The sequence below is a fragment of the Lontra canadensis genome, unplaced genomic scaffold (assembly GCF_010015895.1).
Source record: "Lontra canadensis isolate GAN:19392208 unplaced genomic scaffold, GSC_riverotter_1.0 scaffold28, whole genome shotgun sequence".
Taxonomy (NCBI): domain Eukaryota; kingdom Metazoa; phylum Chordata; class Mammalia; order Carnivora; family Mustelidae; genus Lontra; species Lontra canadensis.
This window is the reverse complement of record NW_022631022.1, coordinates 11,202,769-11,222,706: the sequence shown is the minus strand read 5'-3', so window position 1 is coordinate 11,222,706 and position 19,938 is coordinate 11,202,769. Positions and strand designations below refer to the sequence as shown.

At 34.9% G+C, this 19,938-nt stretch overlaps 1 protein-coding gene and 1 non-coding gene across 4 annotated transcripts in view; one reads left to right on the top strand and one right to left on the bottom strand.

Moving 5' to 3' along the window:
* The window catches only part of TCF12 (transcription factor 12), a 381,460-nt gene that overhangs the window by 134,475 nt on the left and 227,047 nt on the right, over positions 1 to 19,938 (top strand). The gene's annotated exons all lie outside the window — the stretch shown is intronic.
* On the bottom strand, positions 13,122 to 13,228 carry LOC116872134. Its single transcript, XR_004383600.1, has one exon. It is a non-coding gene; the product is annotated as a U6 spliceosomal RNA (small nuclear RNA).

Genomic DNA, 19,938 nt, shown 5'->3' with positions numbered 1-19,938 from the left:
AATGTTTAACCAAGACAAAAAAAAAACAAATATGCTTAATTCCATCACAACATAGCATAGGCTTTTGTTTTTGTTGTTGCTTTGAAAGTCCATATCAAAGAATCTTTTAAAAAAAATGAATAAATATTATAGCATTACTTCAATAGCCAGACTGTGGAAGCAGTCCAAATGTCCATGGATAGATTAATAGATAAGAATATGTGGTATAGGGTACCTGGGTGGCTCAGTGGGTTAAGCCTCTGCCGTCAGCTCAGGTCATGATCCCAGGGGCCTGGGATCGAGTCGCGCATCGGGCTCTCCGCTCAGCAGGGAGCCTGCTTCTCCTCATCTCTCTCTGTCTGTCTCTCTGCCTACTTAAGATCTCCGTCTGTCAAATAAATAAATAAAATCTTTAAAAAAAATATGTGGTATATATATATACAATACAGTATTATTCAACTGTAAAAAAGAATGATATCTAAAAAAAAAACTTGCCATTTGCAACAAGGATAGAACTAGAGAGTATAGTGCTAAGTTGAATAAGTCAGTCAGAGAAAGACAAATACCATATGATCTCACTCATGTGGAATTTAAGAAACAAAACAAATGAGCAAAGGAAAAGAGGGAGAGAGAGAAACCAAGAAATAGAGTCTTAACTGTAGAGAATAAACTGATAATACCAGAGGAAGGTGGGCGAGGGGAAGGGGGAGATGTGGGGGGCTGAAGATTAAAGAGTATACTTATCATGCTGAGACAATAAATAAATTACACCCAAGAGTTACCCTTTTTTTTTTAAATTTTATTTATTTATTTGTAAGAGAGAGAGACAGAGGCAGGCAGAGGGAGAAGCAGGCTCCCAACTGAGCAAGGAGCCCAGTGCAGGACTCCCAAATCCAGGACCCTGGGATCATGACCTGAGCCCAAGGCCGCTTAACCAACTGAGCCACCCAGGCATCCCCAAAAGTTACTTTTGACATTATACCCTTCAGAGGAAGTCTAAGAGAGATTAATTTTATGTCTTTCTCTCTCCTACCTTTCCCCATCCATACCAGTAAACTTTGTTTCCTTGCTCTCTCTAGGTTATGCATGCTTATTGAATCAGTGGACCTTTTTGTTCCAGACCAGCTTTGTAAGAATCATGAACCAATTTACCTGTACAGTTCAGGCTTTCTCTTGGACCTTCTTAAGGACAAGTAGAGTTACTAATTTGCTTGTCCTCTGACACAGTATCTACTAATCACTCAGTAGTCACAGTTCTTTGAAATTATGAAAAGTCATGGTTAGTTGTCATCCAAACCTAGTTAATTTCTTTGTCAATTTCTTTATTACTTTTTGATCTACTGTCTTTAACTTGTGCTTTAAAAATTATTTATATCTTTCTTTATCAACTTCTCTAATAAATATAGAAACACGGACTACATGGATATCTCTTCTCACTTTATCTACTGAGTAAAAACTTTTATTATTAAAATACTTTCAAAAAGTCAGTTGCATTATGATTCCCAGACTCCTTTTCAGGGTTATTATTTTCTCATAAGATGCTGTCTTTGAAAACATTGTATTGGTTCTTACTTATTATCTGTCCATCATAGAATGAATTTTTAATGAAAACTAGAAGCAAAAATTTCTGAACTGTTAATTTCTTGTTCAGTCTAGAGTCCTGATTTTGTTTATAACATGGACTGCATATTTGATTGTAGAGTTTATTTTGACATGATGTGTGACAGCTTTTCATATTTTAAATTAACGATATTTAGTAACAAGTTAATTGATTTTTTTTTCCATTTGTCTTTACCAGTGGACTCAGTATCCAAAGAAAGCTCTTTGGCAAGTGCATAACCTGACCGAAATGTCAGAGAACAGATGGAAAGGAGTTCCATAGGACCTGGCTGAATAGTAGGAGTTTGAATTTCTGAAAAATAGCTTTACCGGCTTTCCTCTCCTCCAGAAGTGATATGAATAAGAGCTCAACCTTCAAATGAAGGAACAGCTGTTTTTAGGCTGGTATTCAGTAGGAGATAAAAGCCCTTTCAAATAAAGTCTTAAGCCTATGATTGGTTTATTTTTGAAGGGCTGTGAGTTCTCAGAACATCAGTAATGTCTCATGATCAGATGTAAATATAAAAAGCATAGTTCATAGCTGATAAAAGTCTTTTGAATTTTCCTAATGATACTGCTGCCTTGATTAGGATGAAAAATTATATTTAGGATAATTAATTTACTCATGATATGAATACGAAGGCAATTGAGTATATTTATGATTATATAAATGTGTGTTGTAAAAGTTATTACAAATTCTCTGCTTATGTGCAGGTAGGATATCCATACATATTTTTAAGTTTCACCATAAAGTGCTGAAGATAAAATTCACAATGTTTCATAATTCCTATTTAAATTATTGATCCATTGCATGATCTACTTAAATGAATCTATAATGAGGCTCTAAAGTATTAACTTTAACAAATTAAGCTATCACTTTCACAGTTACATGATGAATTTGAGGTAGGAGACTGCCTGACAGAAAGTACTTTTGTATTACATAGAACTAAAAAGATATTGGAAGAAATTACGATGAAGAGAAACATGGGCATTTTGGCAGCCAAACTGATTGCTGGGGTCATCTCTGATTACTCAGCTTTTAAGACATTAAGATTGGGTGTGATCTTTACGATGAATTTTTTTGTGGATACTGTTGAACCAAACAGTTCTTATTCTTAATTAGCTTTTATATCTTCAGGTGGAGAAATCAGGTGCTGTATTTGTGTTTTTGTTTTTTTTTTTTTCTTTTGGGTTCACATAAGCATAATTTGCAAGACTTTGCCAAGGTGGGAATTAATTTTGATGATGGAAAATGAGATGTTGTTTCATGCTAATTTTATAATGTGTATATACTGCAGAAGTTAGACAAAGGAACTAAGTTAAACAAAGATCTAGAGCTACTGCCAAACCTAAAAACAACAATGGCACAAAGAAGAGAACAGAATGCAGGTTCCAAAGCCAACAAAATCCAAATGTAAATTTGCTAGTTGACAGGCATCACATGTAAATGGGCTTATTTTGGCAACTGTTGGGAGTTAAAATACAAAAGACATCACTCATACAAAGGCAAAAGTAATTGAGGTAGGTTTTTGGGTGTTGTTTTTTTTTTTTTGTAATTTTTAAATAAAATAGTCTTTCACAATTTATAGTAGCCATTTAGTTTGTATGAAGAGTGCTGCCTTTCACTTTTCTTAAAACCCATTTATTGTTTACTTAATCCCATTACTAGTGTGCTGTCTTTCTTCATATTCATGAAAGTTATTTTGGGGACGCAAGAAGAGGACATAGCTATTACATCAAGAGTTTACTGAATATATATATATTTATTTATTTATTTATTTAAAGTCTTGAATTGAGCCCATAGTTAGCCTTTCTTGCTATGTTTGCAGTGTATTTTATATTGGGAATATAATTGCCACTTTCCAGCCCTCGCCTGTGTGGCATTTACTTGATATAATTACAGAAATGCCTTTTACCTTATTTTGTGACAGGGAATAAAATAAAATGAATCTAACTAGTTACCTATCTGACTCAGTTGTAGCTCATCAGATGGCTACGTACATAGGGAAACAAAAGTGGAAAGATTTCTTCAAAGATCGAACTAATGAATGAAAGGAGATTATTCTTATAAAAATAAAAAGACATAAGAAATGGGCATCACTTTTCTTTATGTTCAAAAAACAATGATTCTGCCCTCTACCCCCACTAGATGGTATTATTTACACAGGAAAATTGTTCCTTATGAGTTATCAGGTGTTCGTTTTTCTTTTAATTGTGATAAAAAAGGACATTAACATTAGATATATTCTCAGCAAAATTTTGAGTGTGCAGTACAGTATCATTAACTGTATGCACATTGCTGAACAATAGATCTCTAGAACTTTTTCATCTTGCATGATTAAAATTATACCCATTGAACAACTCCCCATTTCCCCTTCCCCTAGCCATTGGCAACCATTATTCTACTTCCTGCATCTATGAATTTGTCTATTTATGTACATCATATAAATGGAATCATGCAGTATTTGTCTTTCTGTGAGTGGTTTATTTCACTTAGCCAAAGTTCATCTACATAACATAAAAAAGAAGTTCCTTTTTTTTTTTAAAGACTTAGTGGTATTCCATTGTATGACTATACCTTATACCTTGTTTTCTTCAACCTTTCAACAATTGGATATTTTATGTTGTTTGTCTCTTGGCTATTGTGAATAATGCTGCAATGTACACAGGAGTGTAAATATCTCTTCAAGATCCTGTCTTCAGTTCTTTGGGATAAATTAAACAAAGTATGATTGCTAGATCATAGGGTAGTTCTATTTTTAATTCTTGAGGAATCTCCATGTTGTTTTCCCAAATGGCTGCACCATTTTACATTCCCACCAATAGTGTACAAGGTTCCAGTTTCTCCAGATCCTCACTTACACATAATTTGTTTTTTATTTGTTCATTTTCTGTAATGGCCTTCCTAACAGTTGTGAGGTGTAACCTAATTGTGGTTTTTGATTTGCATTTCCTTGATTATTAATGATGTTGAGAATAATTTTATGTACTTGCTGGTCATCTATCTGTATGTGTTCTTTGGAGAAATTTGGTGTTATCCATTTAATGAACTGGTGTTATCCATTTAATGAACTATTTAGGTCACTGAAATGCCAGTGAAGTAAAAGAAAATGAATTTCTTCAAGTTTTTTGTGATTGCATTTGAATTATATGTAATTGACAAAAAATATTTTAAATATATAAATGTTTAAATGATAATATATGTTAGAGTGGAAATAGTTCAGTATTTTCCCAGTGGTTGCTTTTGTTTAGCATATAATTTTTCAAAAAACTTATTTTTAAATTACATAAATTCATTTTAAGATTTTCAAGTAATATAAACTAATTTCACAATAGTTGAAAAACAGTAAAAAAGGAATAAGAATCCAACTTTTCAAATGAAACTATTAGTCCTGTTTGTATTTTCTTCCAGTTTTCTTTCCTCCTCAGGCATTATAGTTACCATGCAGTTTGTATCTTGATTTTTTTTTTAATTTAACTATGATGGAAAGAAAATATCAAAAGAAGCCTTAACAGATAAAAGAAAAAGCAGAACCATTTTGTATGTTCAAATTGGACATTTTCAATTTGGAAACAAAGAAAAAGCTTTTAAATTAAATGGGAAGAGTGAAAAAGCAGAAATGATAGGTGGTGCTGAATTACTTAACTAAGAGGAGAAAGTGGGAAATAGTAATTGAATTATTCCATGTATGTCATCTTAGAAATGTAAGTCAGAACATGTTATATTAAATCTGTACAGTCATGAGCCACATGAGTACTGGGTTTTAAATTTGTGAAGACGTTATCAGATTTTTTAAAAAGATTATTTATTTGAGAAAGAGAGAGCACACTAACAAGCATGAGTGGCCGGGGTGGTGGCAGGGATGGAGGACTGTGGAAGCTGGGAGGAGAGAAACAGACTCCCTGATGAGTGGAGAGCTCAACATGGGGCTCCATCCCAGGACCCAGAGATCATGATCTGAGCTGATGGCAGTCGCTTAACTGACTAAGCCAGTCACTCAGGCACCCAAAGAATTTATCAGATAATTTATTTAATAATAATAAAATAATTAATAAAATAAAAATAAATAATTTATTTAAAAATAAAGTGTGATTTTTTAGCACTTCTACATTGTCATTTAGTTACGATTGGCCCTTGAGCAACGTAGGTTCCAGTTGTTTGGGTCCATTTATGTATGGATCTTTTTCAATAAATACAATACAGTACTGTAAATGTATTTTCTTTTATGATTTTTCTCAATAACATTTTACATATATATAACATGTAAAATATGTGTTAATCAGCTGTGTTATCAGCAAGCCTACTTCTAAACAGTAAGCTATTAGTTCAGTTTTTAGGGAATCAAAAGTTATACATGGCTTTTTGACAAATAGGTAATTGGTGCCCCATCCCCTCCATGTCATTCAAGGGTCAACTGTATTTTTATTCCAATGAACTTCTTGATCACATTAGAGAAAGTCTTCCAGGGCATATATTCTTTTGTTAAATGATTCATCATGCTCAGAAAGACTTCGAGATTTATGACTGATTCACGTTACTAATTTTTCTTCTTTCTCAACTGTTCTAATATTTTATCAGTCTTTCTTTTACACATTTTTTTTTTTCTGGCCAGAATTTAAAAATGCTTCTTAACTTTACTGTGTTAGAATTAAAGTTTTTCATTCTGACTTCCATTCACATGTGACTTTCAGGTTAGTTTCTTAAAGGACTATTTTTAGGGCAACATCTTCTGCCTAGAAATAATGCAGTATTTTCATAGGTTCATGGATTAGTTATGTTTTTGATACACAAGTATATGTCTTGAGGTCAGTGAATATAAAATTAAGTAAGTACATAAGGGGGAAAACTTCATCTGTTTATTGAGTTTTACTTGGTCTTTGTGGTTCTGATGCCTGCCACACATAAAATACAAAAAGCAAATAAGAAAAACTTGGTGGGGGGAGTGAATGACAGAATATGGTTCCTCACTCTCATGAGTTACTCAGTAGATGCTTATTGAAGAGAATTTGTTAAATTGGGGAAACATCTAATTGGTGACATAATAATAAAATTTTCTACCACGTGTTACCTTAATTTTTTTAAGCAATCCACTGAAACATTGCAGGGGAAGGGTTTTGTGAGGTTAGTTAATTGTAAATACTTAGAAACTACTACATGCAAGATGCTCTCCAGGCATAATGTATGCTGTCTCATTTAGGAGGCAGAGCTGGTGTTACCTGATTTTTGCAAATGAGAAAACTCAAAGAAAACAGTGTGACAAGTCATATAACTTAAACTATGTTTGGCCTCCTACCTCAAATCTTTTGTTCACCCCTGTGATACAAAGCCCTGTAATATGAAGATACTGTTTCCTTTTTATTTTCTTGGTTTGTATTCTCATAAAAGTAGGACGAACCAACATTGATTTGTCATAAACTTAAATGTCTTTGCAGTCTGAGCATCTTTATAATAGGCTCCAGATATGCTTTATGGTTAGACTTTGGAAAATGACATCATTTACTATAAATAGTCATTTATATTGAAGAGTTTTAAACATAGAAGATAATTGCTTCAGCAGGTTATCAATATTCCAGTTAGAGAAGAACTGATAGTTGAAGAAGTACCACAAATGGGAAATCTAACTTAGATCCAGTCACTTCTTTAAGCACCAGATACCTGCCTCTCCCAATTTTTCTCAGTGGCAAGATTGCCAAATAAGTCCTCCCACAATGAGAATGAAAAAGACATTTCTGAAGTTTCAGACAGCTTACATTTATTGAGCATTTACTATGTGACAGATGCTGTATTAAGTGCCTTGTAGGTATCATTTCATTCTCATCCTTAGTCTGTGCATTATGTACTGTTAGCAACTTCCAGTTTTTGAGAATGAAATAGTCTTAATAGAGTTGTCATATGCCCAGTAAATGGAAAAGTCAGAGATTGTACTTAGGTCCAGTGCCCTATAAAGCATATTTTCCTGATAACGGCTTTTTTTTGTTTTACTATGTGTATTTTGTTCTTTGTTAACGCTGAAAAGACAAAGTGAGAGACTAATGAGAGAAATTGGATATGGAAGGAAATCAGCTAGATCCAGTTTTTTGGGGTACTTTTAAATTTCTGGAAAGAATATATTAAATGTTTAGAATATATTAGGTTTTCTTCACACTGCCAATAAATATCTTTTTCTTAAATGTACAGTTCAGTGAGCTTGACAGATGACAGATGTATACACACCCATGTACCAAGGGAGAAATCGAGAGGTTTTTCTGGGACAGCAGGAGATTTGGAACTCAATCTGATCAGATAAGAATGTAGTTTTGAAGAAAAGTCAGGGGAAGAAGGTAGGCCAGGGGTTTGAATATTGAAAAGTAATGGGAGGAACACAAACAACTAAGATACTTGATACTGTGTTTGGATACAGAATTGGATAAATCAGTACAGTTCAAATCTTCCTACTTTGAGATTGACGGGTGTATACCACTTAGAATTTAGTGTGTCTTCACTTTATGAGCTACTGGAAAATACAGATCTGTTTCTAATTACTGTGAAATCAAAGTATGGTGATTTTTTTCTTCCTCTTCTTTCCTAAAGCAGCTCTGAGGAATTTATAAACTCCTCATATTTGCCCATTTTTTCTTCTCTCTTGTAAATGAAATAATTGAGGAGGTCAAGAATCCAAGTCTAGTTCTGCTCTTGGGCAGAAATCTATTTAAACTATGCATTTCATCTTTACAGATTCTTTGGGTTGAAAGTCCTAAGGATTTTAACATGATAATGATGACTAGCTCACCCCGAAGCCCTAGGACAACGTCAGAATGAATGGGGTTCCTGCTTTAGGAAATATTGCCAATAAAAGTATTTTGCCAGCATTTTATCACTGACCACTTTTTCCATAGGGTTTTATATACTTGAAAGGTATTCTAAATGATATTGAGAAAACATTTTTAAATGATACTTAGGAGTACAAACAGGTTTTTATCATAGATTTTTATAAAATAAAGTTTTGAGATTCTAGCCCTTCCCCTGTATTTTAAGGTTAGCAAAGAAGTGGGTCTATAAACAGTTCCATTAGGATAGACTGTCTTCTATTTATATCTTGATTACCATCTTGTTTTCAAAAAGACTAACAAGGTAATGATTTCATATACTTAAACCTATTTTGAAGTAATAAATTGAGTAATTTAATAGATGCTTAATATAAGAAATTGTAATGGAGGTAAATGACCACAAATTGATTGGGTTATGGAGATTTTCACATTGAGCAGAAATTGAAGATCAACTTTTAGGAGTGAGTAGTAGGTTATTGCAGTAGCACAAAAGTATTACAAAAGTATACTTAATTTCCTCCCCTTCTGTTTTGTGTGGATCATGAAGGAAAACAAATATTTCTGAAAATTTTATAAACAGAACTTTAGCTTCAGTTGAGAAATACCTTCCTCTTAAATATTGAGTGTAAAACACATATTTTTAAAACATGAATTTTTCTACATTTGACTTGCATTAAATTTTCAAAAGTAACTTTGCATTTACCTTCTCACCCTTTAATTTTAGTTTGTTTCCTGGGTGTAATTGGAAGGACTTACCAACTTTAAGCCACTATTTATGTTCTTTCAGTAAAGTTGTAACCATGGTGAAAGAACAAATCTTCTTTCCTGTTTTTGAAAAAAGGCATGCATTTACTGTCATTTGTGTAGTTTTTCAGTATATCATTTTGGTTTCTACTAACTTAGCATTGTTAGTGAACATAATTTGCTGTTATTTCACTTACTTATATACTGTTTCTTACCTCGGAACCTACAAATTTATAGTTATATGTGCACAGAACCATGTGTGCTCATAATGTGATAAAAGTCACCTTTAATCTGATACTGATTTAAAATAGTATTTTGCCCTTCACAGTATAAATAGCCTTCATGCATTAAATCTTTGGAAATGTCTAAAAAATCAATCATCTGAACAATCATTCCTTAGGCTCTTTGTATAGTTCTTCAAAGCATAATTGTTTTAAATACATGATAGCACTGTGATGTTTGCAGTGGTAATGATTAATTATTTTATTTCAAATTGCCAGGCCCAAAATTGGGAGAAAGGGATATTCATTGTAGGAATAGATAATATTTGAAAGGTAATGGAAAGATAGAGCTTGGTTTTGCACTTAAAAAAAATTTTTTTAAATGACAGAACTCTTTCAGGTGTTTGCCTTCTATTGCTTCAACAAAGACTATCAAATCACCATGCTTCTGGGCGCCTGGGTGGCTCAGTTGGCTGTCTTTGGCTCAGGTCATGATCCTGGAGTCCCAGGTTAGAGTCCCACATAGGTCTTTCCTGCTCAGCGGGGAGTCTGTTTCTCCCTCTGCCCTTCATCCCACTCTCTCTCACTCACTCTATCAAATAAATAAATACAAGTCTTTAAAAAAATATCACCATGCTGCTTTGTATCAAATTGCCATTTCATTCTTGCCACATGGTATGGACTTCTATTTGAACTTCAAATGAATACCTCTGAATGTCAGCATCTTTATCTTTCTTATAGTCTCTAATAGTGGGGGCCAATTGCTATGGATACCCACTACTATTTTAAAAGCTGTAGTTTGACTATGGTACTGTTCCATTTTTTTTAAATTTAATCTTCTGTCTCTCTTCATTCCAAGTTGTACTTCGTTAGTATTTAAGTATGGGTTTTTTTTAGGGGGAGGGGGCAGGCATCCAGAATAAGAGTATAACATTTTTAAAGCATGTAGTGGGGGGGACCTCTTTTGGGATAGAATTTACATACAGTGAATTAAATGGATTTTGAGGGAGAGGAGAGGTAAGGGGAGAAGGAGAGAGAATCTTTTTTTTTTTTCTTTTAAGATTTGTTTTATTTATTTTTGAGAGAGAGAGAGAGAGAGAGGGTATGAGCCAGGAGAGGGGTAAAGGGAGAGGGAGAAAGAGAATCCCAAGCAGACTCTCCAGTGAGCATGGAGCTCAACTCAGGGCCCAAGGACTCCAAGATCATGATCTGAGCCAAAATCAACAGTCTGAATCCCAATTGACTGAACCACGCAGGTGCCCCGGGAGAGAGGAGATCTTAAGCAGACTCCATGCCCAGTGTGGAGCCCAGTCTAGGGCTCGATCTCACAACCCTGAGATCATGACCTGAGCCGAAATCTAGAGTCCAGTGCTTGACCAGCTGAGCCACTCAGGTGCCCTAAATGGATCTTAAATGTACAGTTCAGTGAGCTTGATAAATGTATACACATCCGTATAATCAATACCTCAGTCGAGATGAAAACATTACTCTCATGCCATGTTATGAATACAGGGGAGTGCTTCCAGAATTGAACACTTCTTTTTCAAGCTGCTGGGAATGTTGGTGGACAACTCTGACCAAAAAGAGTGTTAAGAGTTGCCTTCTGCTGAAGGGGGAGCTATCTTGATCTTGTCACACCTACTGGGTATATCCAGTGACTTGACAATGCAGTGGTAGGGTAGGGGGAGAGGTATAAAGATCTTGGTCCACTTGCTGTAATTTGGGACAGTTTCTAAGGCCCGTCCCAGGTTGGGAACTCCCCATGTGATGGCCTAAGGCATTTGTGGCTATTACATCACAATTCGACTTCTTCGTGTACCCGCTTGTGCTTCCTTCAACTTGTCACAGGTATTGCCCGTGAGAGCACTTCCCAGTGGACTTATTGAACACAAATAATCCATCTAAGAGTCTGTTTCCCAGGAAACCTAACCCGTAGCACCTCAGAAAGTTCTCTTATGGCCCCTTAGAAACACTCCCGTCACTTAACAAACAATGATCATTCTTATTTTATTACCATAGATTAGTTTTGCCACTTCTAAAATATTACGTAAATGGAATCACAATAGTATGTTCTCTTCTGTGTCTGGCTTCTTTGCTAAAAAGACTCACCCAAGTTGTGTATAGCACTACGTTCTTATTGCTGAATAGCAGTATTCCATTGTGTTAATAAATCATTATATATTTATCCATTTAGGTGTCTGCAGTCATTAGAAATATTTTAAAGTGTTTGGCTATTATGAATAAGGCTGTTAGAAACAGTCTTGGATAATTCAATTTGCAAACTTAAATGTTTTTATTTCTCTGGGGTAAATATGAAGAGTGGAATCTCTCAACATATAGAAATATGTTTAATTTTCTAAAAAATTGCTAAAGAGTTTTTCCAAAGTGATTTCACTATTTTATACTCCCATCAGCAATGTATGAGAGTTCTAGTTGCTCTACATTCTTTCCAATACTTGAATTCTTATTGATATGTTATGCTTAGTTTTATCATGTTATTTAATTTTTTTTGTGCCTTGGTTCTTGCATTTCTCTCTTCTTTTTGGTTAATCAAATATATTTTTGTATTCCAATTTAACTTCTTGAATGACTTTTTAGCTGTACCTCTTTTAATTACTTTTAAGAGTTGCTCTAAGGATGAAAGTATACATTCATTACAGTCTACATGAACTTTATATTTACCATATCAAGATAAAATTAAGAATCTTGTAAAGAATTATTTCATTTGCCTCTTTTTATTCTTTGTTGTAAGACTATTTTAAAGTTTTCAAAACAGCTTCATAGTTTCTGCTTTCAATAATCCTGTGCACTTTAAAGAAAATTGAGGAAAAATAGTCATATATCCTTATGTAACTACCATTTCTGTTCTTTCCTTCTTGTGGATCCAAATCTTATCTGGTGTCATTTTTCTTTTTCTTTTTTAAAAGATTTTATTTATTTATTTGACAGAGATCACAAGTAGGCAGAGAGGCAGGTGGCGGGGGTGTGGGGTGGGGGCAAGCAGGCTGCCTGCTGAGCAGAGAGCCCAATTCAGGGCTCCATCCCAGGACCCTAAGATCATGATCTGAGCTGAAGGCAGAGGCTTACTTAACCCACTGAGCCACCCAGGCTCCCCTGGTGTCATTTTCTTCAGCATGAAGACTTTAGTATTTCTTGTACTTCAGATCTCTAAGCAGTTACTTCAGATGACTTTTTCTTTTCCTCTTAGAACTTTAATGATGTCATTTTATTGTCTCTTGCCTCCATTGTTTTTGATGTGTGGTCAGCCTTTATTTATGTCACTTTCCCCTTATGTAATTTGTCTTTCTTCCTTCTGGTTGAATTTAAGATTTCTTTCTTTGTGTTTGCATTTAGCCATTTGATGATTGTGTGTATTATTGAGGTTTGCTTTGTATTTTTCCTGCTTAGAGATTACTGAGGTCATTGGATTTGCATACACTCAGTGATGTTATTCACAGATTTGGAGACATTTTTGCAGTTTTTTCCCCCAGATGTGTATTCTGCATCATTTTCTTATCTACTTCTCATACTCTGATTACATTTATTTTAGACCATTTAATACTGTTTAACAAGTAGCTGAGGTGCTGTTTCTTTTCTCCAATATTTTTTTCTACTTCACATTGAATAATTTTTTATTGATTCCTATTCGTTTTCACTTACAGTTTCTTCTTCTGGTTCCAGTTCATTTAGTTTATTCAGTGAATTTTTATTTCAGTTAATACAATTTTAAATTCTAGAATTGCCATTTAGAATTTCTTCCTTTTTTTTTTTTTTAATGTGTGGTGGTTCACAAATTTTCATGTCTTCCTTGTGTAGGGGTCATGATAATCTTATCTGTATCGTTCTGGTTTTAGTGTATGTGCTGCTGAAATGAGCATTAGAATTTCCATTTTCAAATACATTTCCATTTTCTCTGCTGAGAGTGTCTTTGTCCATTCATTTTGACCATCTTTTTCTTAGTCTTTGAATATATAATAGCTGCTTTAAAATCCTTTCCTCCTTATTCAGCATCTGTGATCTCGATGTATGGATTGTTTTTCCTGGGCTATAGGTCATATTTTTATTTCTCCATGCCTGTGTTTTTTATTTTGTATTAGAAAATGTACGAGATGTGCTATAGAAGTTTTGGTTTTTCTCTATAGAGTTTTGGTTTTTGCTCTGGTAAGTAGTTACATTATTGGTCAATTATCTGGAGGCTTGGTTTTATGCTCTGTTAGAACAGGTTTGTAGAAAGCCCAAATTATTTACTAAGCATCCCTGATTAGTTTCCTCTGTGGTACCAGTGGATGAAATCTAGGATTAGTATTTTAGCCTTCTAGGCATTGCTCTCAGTGGGGTTTCTTCTATTGTCCCCTTTATTTATGTTGTTAGGTCAGCCAAGGATTTGAATGTAAATCTTTGGACCTTCCCCAACTGTGGCTTGACTTTATCCTTTCTGTGATTCCCCTCCTTACTTTCCAGCCACACTGGCATTTCCCGAATTCTGTTTTCTGGCTTCTTAAACAAAGAAGATAGTAGCTTTCTGCTTGTTCAGCCATGATATGCCATACTGACTGGGGTGTCTTCATTAGACAATCCTGATAGATTTGGATCTTAGTCAGTGAATCTGGTTTGTTTTTTCACTCTTCAGGTCTTTTCCAATTTCTGCCTTTTGCTCACTCTTCCTTGCCTTCAAATAGTTTTAAAAAATTTTGTCCATAGTTTATAATTGTTATTTTCAATTGAATACCTTAGAAAACTGGTCACTAGAATATTTTGTTTGATAAACTTTTTTTTATCCCGTAAGTATGCCTTGCACTGCTTCGTAGTCTACTCTACTGCAGAAGCAACCACTGTCTTTATTTTTATTACTGAGATTTTGTTGTTTTTAGATCAGCATATGAATGGAATCTGATTTCTATTATTAAGCATATGGTTACCAAGATTTATGCATGTTGTGTGTACCCCTAGTCCATGTCTTTGTATTGCTGAATGGGATTGGTTTAAATGGATAAACTGTATAGATTTTTTATTATTTCTTTCCTTCCTTTCTTTCCTTCTCTCCCTCTGGCCGCCCCCCCCCCACCCCGCCTTTCTTTCTAAAAGATTTTTTTTTATTTATTTGAGAGAGCGACCACAAGCCAGAAGTGGGGGAGGGAGAAACAGACTCCCAGTTAAGCAGGGAGCACCAGATGGGGCTCAGTTCCAGGACCCTGGAATCATGACTTGAGCTGAAGGTAGACACTTAACTGACTGAGCCACCCAGGTGCCCCTATTCTTTTTTTTTTTTTTAAGTGATTGTTATCTGGATTGTTTTCAGTTTTAGCTGTTATGAATGCTGTCCTTAATATGAGTGTAAAAGTTTTCTTGTGACTGTATGTTTTTCCTCACTGCGTCTTGGGAAAATACCTAGGGATAGATTGTTGTGTCATAGGGTATGTATTTTTTAATCTTTGAAGAAACTGCCAGTTTTCTAAAGTGTAAGATTTGGTGTACAGATCTTATTTTTATGTCAAGATTATATTCTGTTGTTTAATGGAAGTCATTGTTAGTGTGTGTTTTTCATTGCTGATAAATACTTTTGATAAACACTCCTCTATTTTTAAACTAAAAATACTCTGAGGTAAAGATTTCAAAAGTGGTATGATTTATTTACATAGGCAGAGACCAAGTTTTTCAGCTAGTTTTAACAGCCCCCAAGGTGTTTGCTATGGTAGGTTTTTGATCTAATTATTCATCTTTGAAGTTGTAGATATTTTCAAATGACTTAAGTTCAATTATTTTTTTATGGGTTAAGCTTTAATTATGAGAGTTCAAAATTTAGAAATCCATACATGGTGCTGATTTTTGCTTATATGGTACTACAATAAATATACATGCTTGTGGAGAACACAAGTCAGGGGCTCAGCTAAGAGTCTTCTTAATGTGGTTGCTTTTGTGTCTTGGTCATCAATTATGTCCTTTTTGAAGGCTCCCTTGAAAACTCTTACTGTTAAGTGAGACTGGGGAGAATCAGTATAAGTTGATAAGTAAAAAGCTATACCTGCCACTAGAAAACCTGCCCTTATATTAACTTCCGGTGTTATTTTGTGTATAAAAACTTTTTTTTTAATTGAACTTGTTGTATGTATTCAGCACTATAGGTGATACAGTATAAGAACTGAATGTACTCCTTTTTTTTTTTTAAGATTTTATTTATTTATTTGACAGACAGAGATCACAAGTAGACAGAGAGGCAGGAGGGGCGGCGGTGGGGAGGAACAGGCTCCCCGCTGAGCAGAGAGCCTGATGTGGAACTTGATTCCAGGACCCTGAGATCGTGACCTGAGCTGAAGGCAGAGGCTTAACCCACTGAGCCACCCAGGCACCCCAGAACTGAATGTACTCTTAAATTAATTGGAGGCTGCTTGTTAAATGGTGTTCACTTATAACAGTTATAACTTTTGTGGTGTGTGACATAGATTTTTAAGTTTAGTAAAAGTATTGAAGAGGACTGAGTGAAGATTAATGAGGTTGGGCAAGTTGTACAGCAGAGGTGAAATTGAAAGTGAGCATTAAACCAATAAGACTTAAGTATAGAGGAGATAGAAGTGCCAAGAGGAATAATAAGTGATACTATGTATTATAAATATGCCTGTTGGTTACAGTTGAGAGTTTGAATGGTAAGCCACTGAATGACAGGTGCTTGAAGGTGGGGTTACTGTGTCTTGTGCATTTCTGTATCATCAGTGCCTAGAATCCTCCCTAAACCATGAGTGTGTATGCCATAATAAGAAATTAGTAAGTTTTTTGACTCCTAGGATTAGAAGGGAAGAGGCCATTGTAACTGGGTTTTCAAAGGCTTTGAACTAGGAGGGACAAAACCCAGCACAACTGACAGTAAACATTCATAGAACAGATGATTAAATATTCCATTTCAGATTGAAGAATTTGGGATTTATTTTCTTGGTAGTGGGGCACTGAAACTGCTTACTTTTAAAATCTGGGGTAATGTGTTTTAAAGGGTTGTTTTAGGAAGATTACTTGGACAGGATATTATAAACTAGTGAAATGTTGTGTAATACTGTTTTAGGAAGCTTCAGAGAGACTCTAGGGTATCGTGAAATCCCAGAATAAAAGGGAACAGAAAGGCTGCCTCAGGAGACATTCAGAAGGAATACTCAGTATAGGAATAGAGAGGGAAAAGAGAAGGGAGAATCAAAGATGATGCCAGTTTATAAGTCTGGTTGACCTGAACTATATAGCATTACCTGCAGTATTAGAAATATTAATAATTAGGGTCCAGAGGCATAGGAGGAAGAGATGAAGGGCATGCAGAGAATTTGGTATTAAGATATATAATGGGGTTTAGGAGATGGCAGGAAAACCAAGTGAAAGTTTCCAGCAAGAATTTGATGATTTAAGACCCAAAATACAGAACTGAGATTAAGGCTGGGAATGTGCATTGGAAACGTCATTTGGAGGAGACAGTCAAAATCATAAAACTGAATTAGTTGTCCAAAGGGTAGAGCATAAAATGAGAAGAACATGGGACGAAGAGCAGGTATTTTTAGTTTTCACACGGAAGAAGAAGTGATAACTGTGCAAAAATAGAGGTCAAAAGGTTAATGTCAGCAAATCCCAGAGAGGCATGGTGGTTAATAGGATTAAATGCCGTAGGGTAGAGGTAGGCAAAATATGATCCATGGTCTGTCACCTATTTTTTATAAATAAAGCTTTATTGGAACACAGCCACTCTTTATTTGTTTATATTTTATCCGCAGCTCCTTTTGTACTACATAATACTGTTGAATAGTTGTAAGGCGAGTGTATCCACAAAGCCTAAAATATTAACTTTATGGCCATTCACAGAAGTTTGCTGACCTCTGATACAGAGTTGTAAGAAACAAAGACCAACAGAGGACCTTTGTGTTTTATTTTAGGATAACCTTTGGTGTTTTGAAAAAGTTCAGTTTTACCTTATAAACAGATATTTGTTTGAGAGCTTTCTGTGTGCCTGGCATTTGGATTTGCTGCTATGGTCTAGGAAGAGACTAGATAGTTGCAAGAGATTCATTAATGAGTGAGTGAATAAAATGTGAGGACTGCAAGTGGTCAATGTAAATTTTTGTTGAGTCTAGAGAGAAATGAGTCATAGTTTAAAGGATATATGAGGAAGAGATTTTTAAACATAAGGAAAAATATGAAGGAAAATTTTTACGTAGTTCTCAGACTCAGAGTGTGTTGCCATTGCAGGAATTAATGGTCTAAGACTTGAACGCAGGGAGTACACAGGCCTCATTACAGGAAATGAATAGAATTGTTTGTGGAATTAAGTTAAGAATAGTAATTGCTCACACAGCTGTTTTTAAATAGCAAATTGTGTTAGGTAATCAGCAAAAATCCACTAAAATGTACTTGATAGTTAGGCAGAAGCTGCTTTATTGGTACTGACTTATGATCCTAATGGGTACTATAAAAACAGACAAACTAAAAACCTATGTATGCAGTTTTCACATTGGTATGCTACTGTATGTTTTTTGTTTAATGTAAAAGTACAGTTGTAATGTTTTCATCTTCCTTTCCCCAACACCAAACCCAGATATAATTGTCTTGTTCGAAAGAGCAGCACCATGAACTTTATGAGCGCACAGAGCAATGAGGTGTGCTCTCATTGAAAGGAGTAGTATCTGTTTGATTGCTTCTCTGTCTTCCTCCGTAGACAAAAATGGAATTTTAATTGTGTGGTTGGATTTAGGGATACTAATTTTTTTTTCTGTTTTTCTCTGTATTTTGTTGGATTGTACTTTGGTTCTTTCTTTTAGATATGACTGTTTCTAGAACTCCTTTTAATTTATTTGTTAGCTTTTGAGCAATGCTCTGCTTTTTTTGATAGCTTCTCTAAGGATGTTAATATACATCATTAACTTCTCACAGTCTATTTAGAATTATATTGGTACCAGTTCACGTAAAATGCAGAAATCTTGTGACCTTACAAGTCTGTTTACCCATGCCCCTACCTTCCTTTATGCTGTATTTTTCATTTATATTACCTCTGTTTTAACTCCTATGAGAGAATGTTATGCAGGCGCTTCTTGGAGATATTGTGGGTTTATTTCTACCCACCACAATAAAGTGAATATTGCAATAAAGTGAGTCAAATGATTTGCTTTTCCAGTGCATCTAAAAGTTAAATTTACACTATAGTGTAGTCTGTTAAGTGTGCAATAGCATTATGTCTAAAAAAACAATGTACACACCTTAATTTAAAAATACTGTACTGCTAAAAAATGCTAACTTGCATCCACTTTCAGCAGTTTGTCATCTTCTTGCTGGTAGAGGTTCTTACTTTGATCTTAATGGCAGCAGACTGATCAGGGTGATGGTTGCTGAAGGTTAGGGCAGTTTCTGAAAATGACAGTAAAGTTTGCTATCAATTGCCACCTCCTTTCCCAAAGATTTCTTTGTAGCATCTGATGCTGTTCGATAGTACTTTACCCACAGTAAGACTTTAAAAATTAGAGTCAGTCTTTTTAGACCCTGCTGTTTTATCAAGTAAGTTTTCTGTAATATTCTAAATCCTTTGTTGTCATTTCAGCAATCTTCAAAACATCTTCACCAGGAGTAGATTCCATCTCATGAAACCACTTTCTTTGCTCATCCATAAGAAGTAGCTCCTCTTCTGTTAAAATTTTATCATGAGATTACAGCAGTTCAGTCACATCTTCAGAATCCACTTCTCTTAATTCTAGTTCTCTTGCTATTTCCACATCTGCAGTTAACCTCCTTCATTGAAGTCTTGAACTGGTCAAAGTCATTCATGAGGGTTAGAATCAACTTCTTTCAAACCCCTGTTCATATGGATATTTTTTACCTCTTCTCGTTGAATCATGCATGTTCTTAATGACATCTAGAATGGTGAATCCTTTCCAGAAGGTTTTCCATTTACTTTGCACAAATCCATCAGAATTGCTATCTATGGCAGCTCTAGCCTTACAAAATGTATTTTTTCAATAGTAAGACTTGAAAGTTGAAAGTTGAAATTACTCATTGATCCATGGCTGCAGAATGGATGTGGTGGGTGAGCAGGCGTGAAAACATTACTCTCATTGTGCATTTCCCTCAGAGCTCTTGGATGACCAGGTGCATCATTGTCAACGGGTGGTAATATTTTGAAAGGAATCCTTTTTTTTCTGAGCAGTAGGTCAGAACAGTGGGCTCAAAATATTCAGTAAACCATGTTGTAAACAGATAGGCTGTCATCCAGTTTGTCATTCCATTTGCAGAGCACAGGCAGAGTATATTTAGCATAATTCTTAAGGGCCCTAGGATTTTCATAATGGTAAATGACCGTTGGCTTCAACTGAAAGTCACGAGCTGCATTAACCCCTAACAGGAGAGTCAGCCTATCCTAAGAAGCTTTGAAGCCAGGCATTGACTTCTCCTCTCCATCTGTGAAAGTCCTAGATGGCATCTTTTTCCAAAATAAGGCTGTTTCATCTACATTGGAAATCTGTTGTTTACTATAGCCTTTTTTTTTTTTAAGCCAAGAGAGCCTTTTAATTAAAAGTTCTCAAACGTTTTTGTTGTTCAGAAATAAAAACATTAATTCATCTCTAAGACAAAGTAT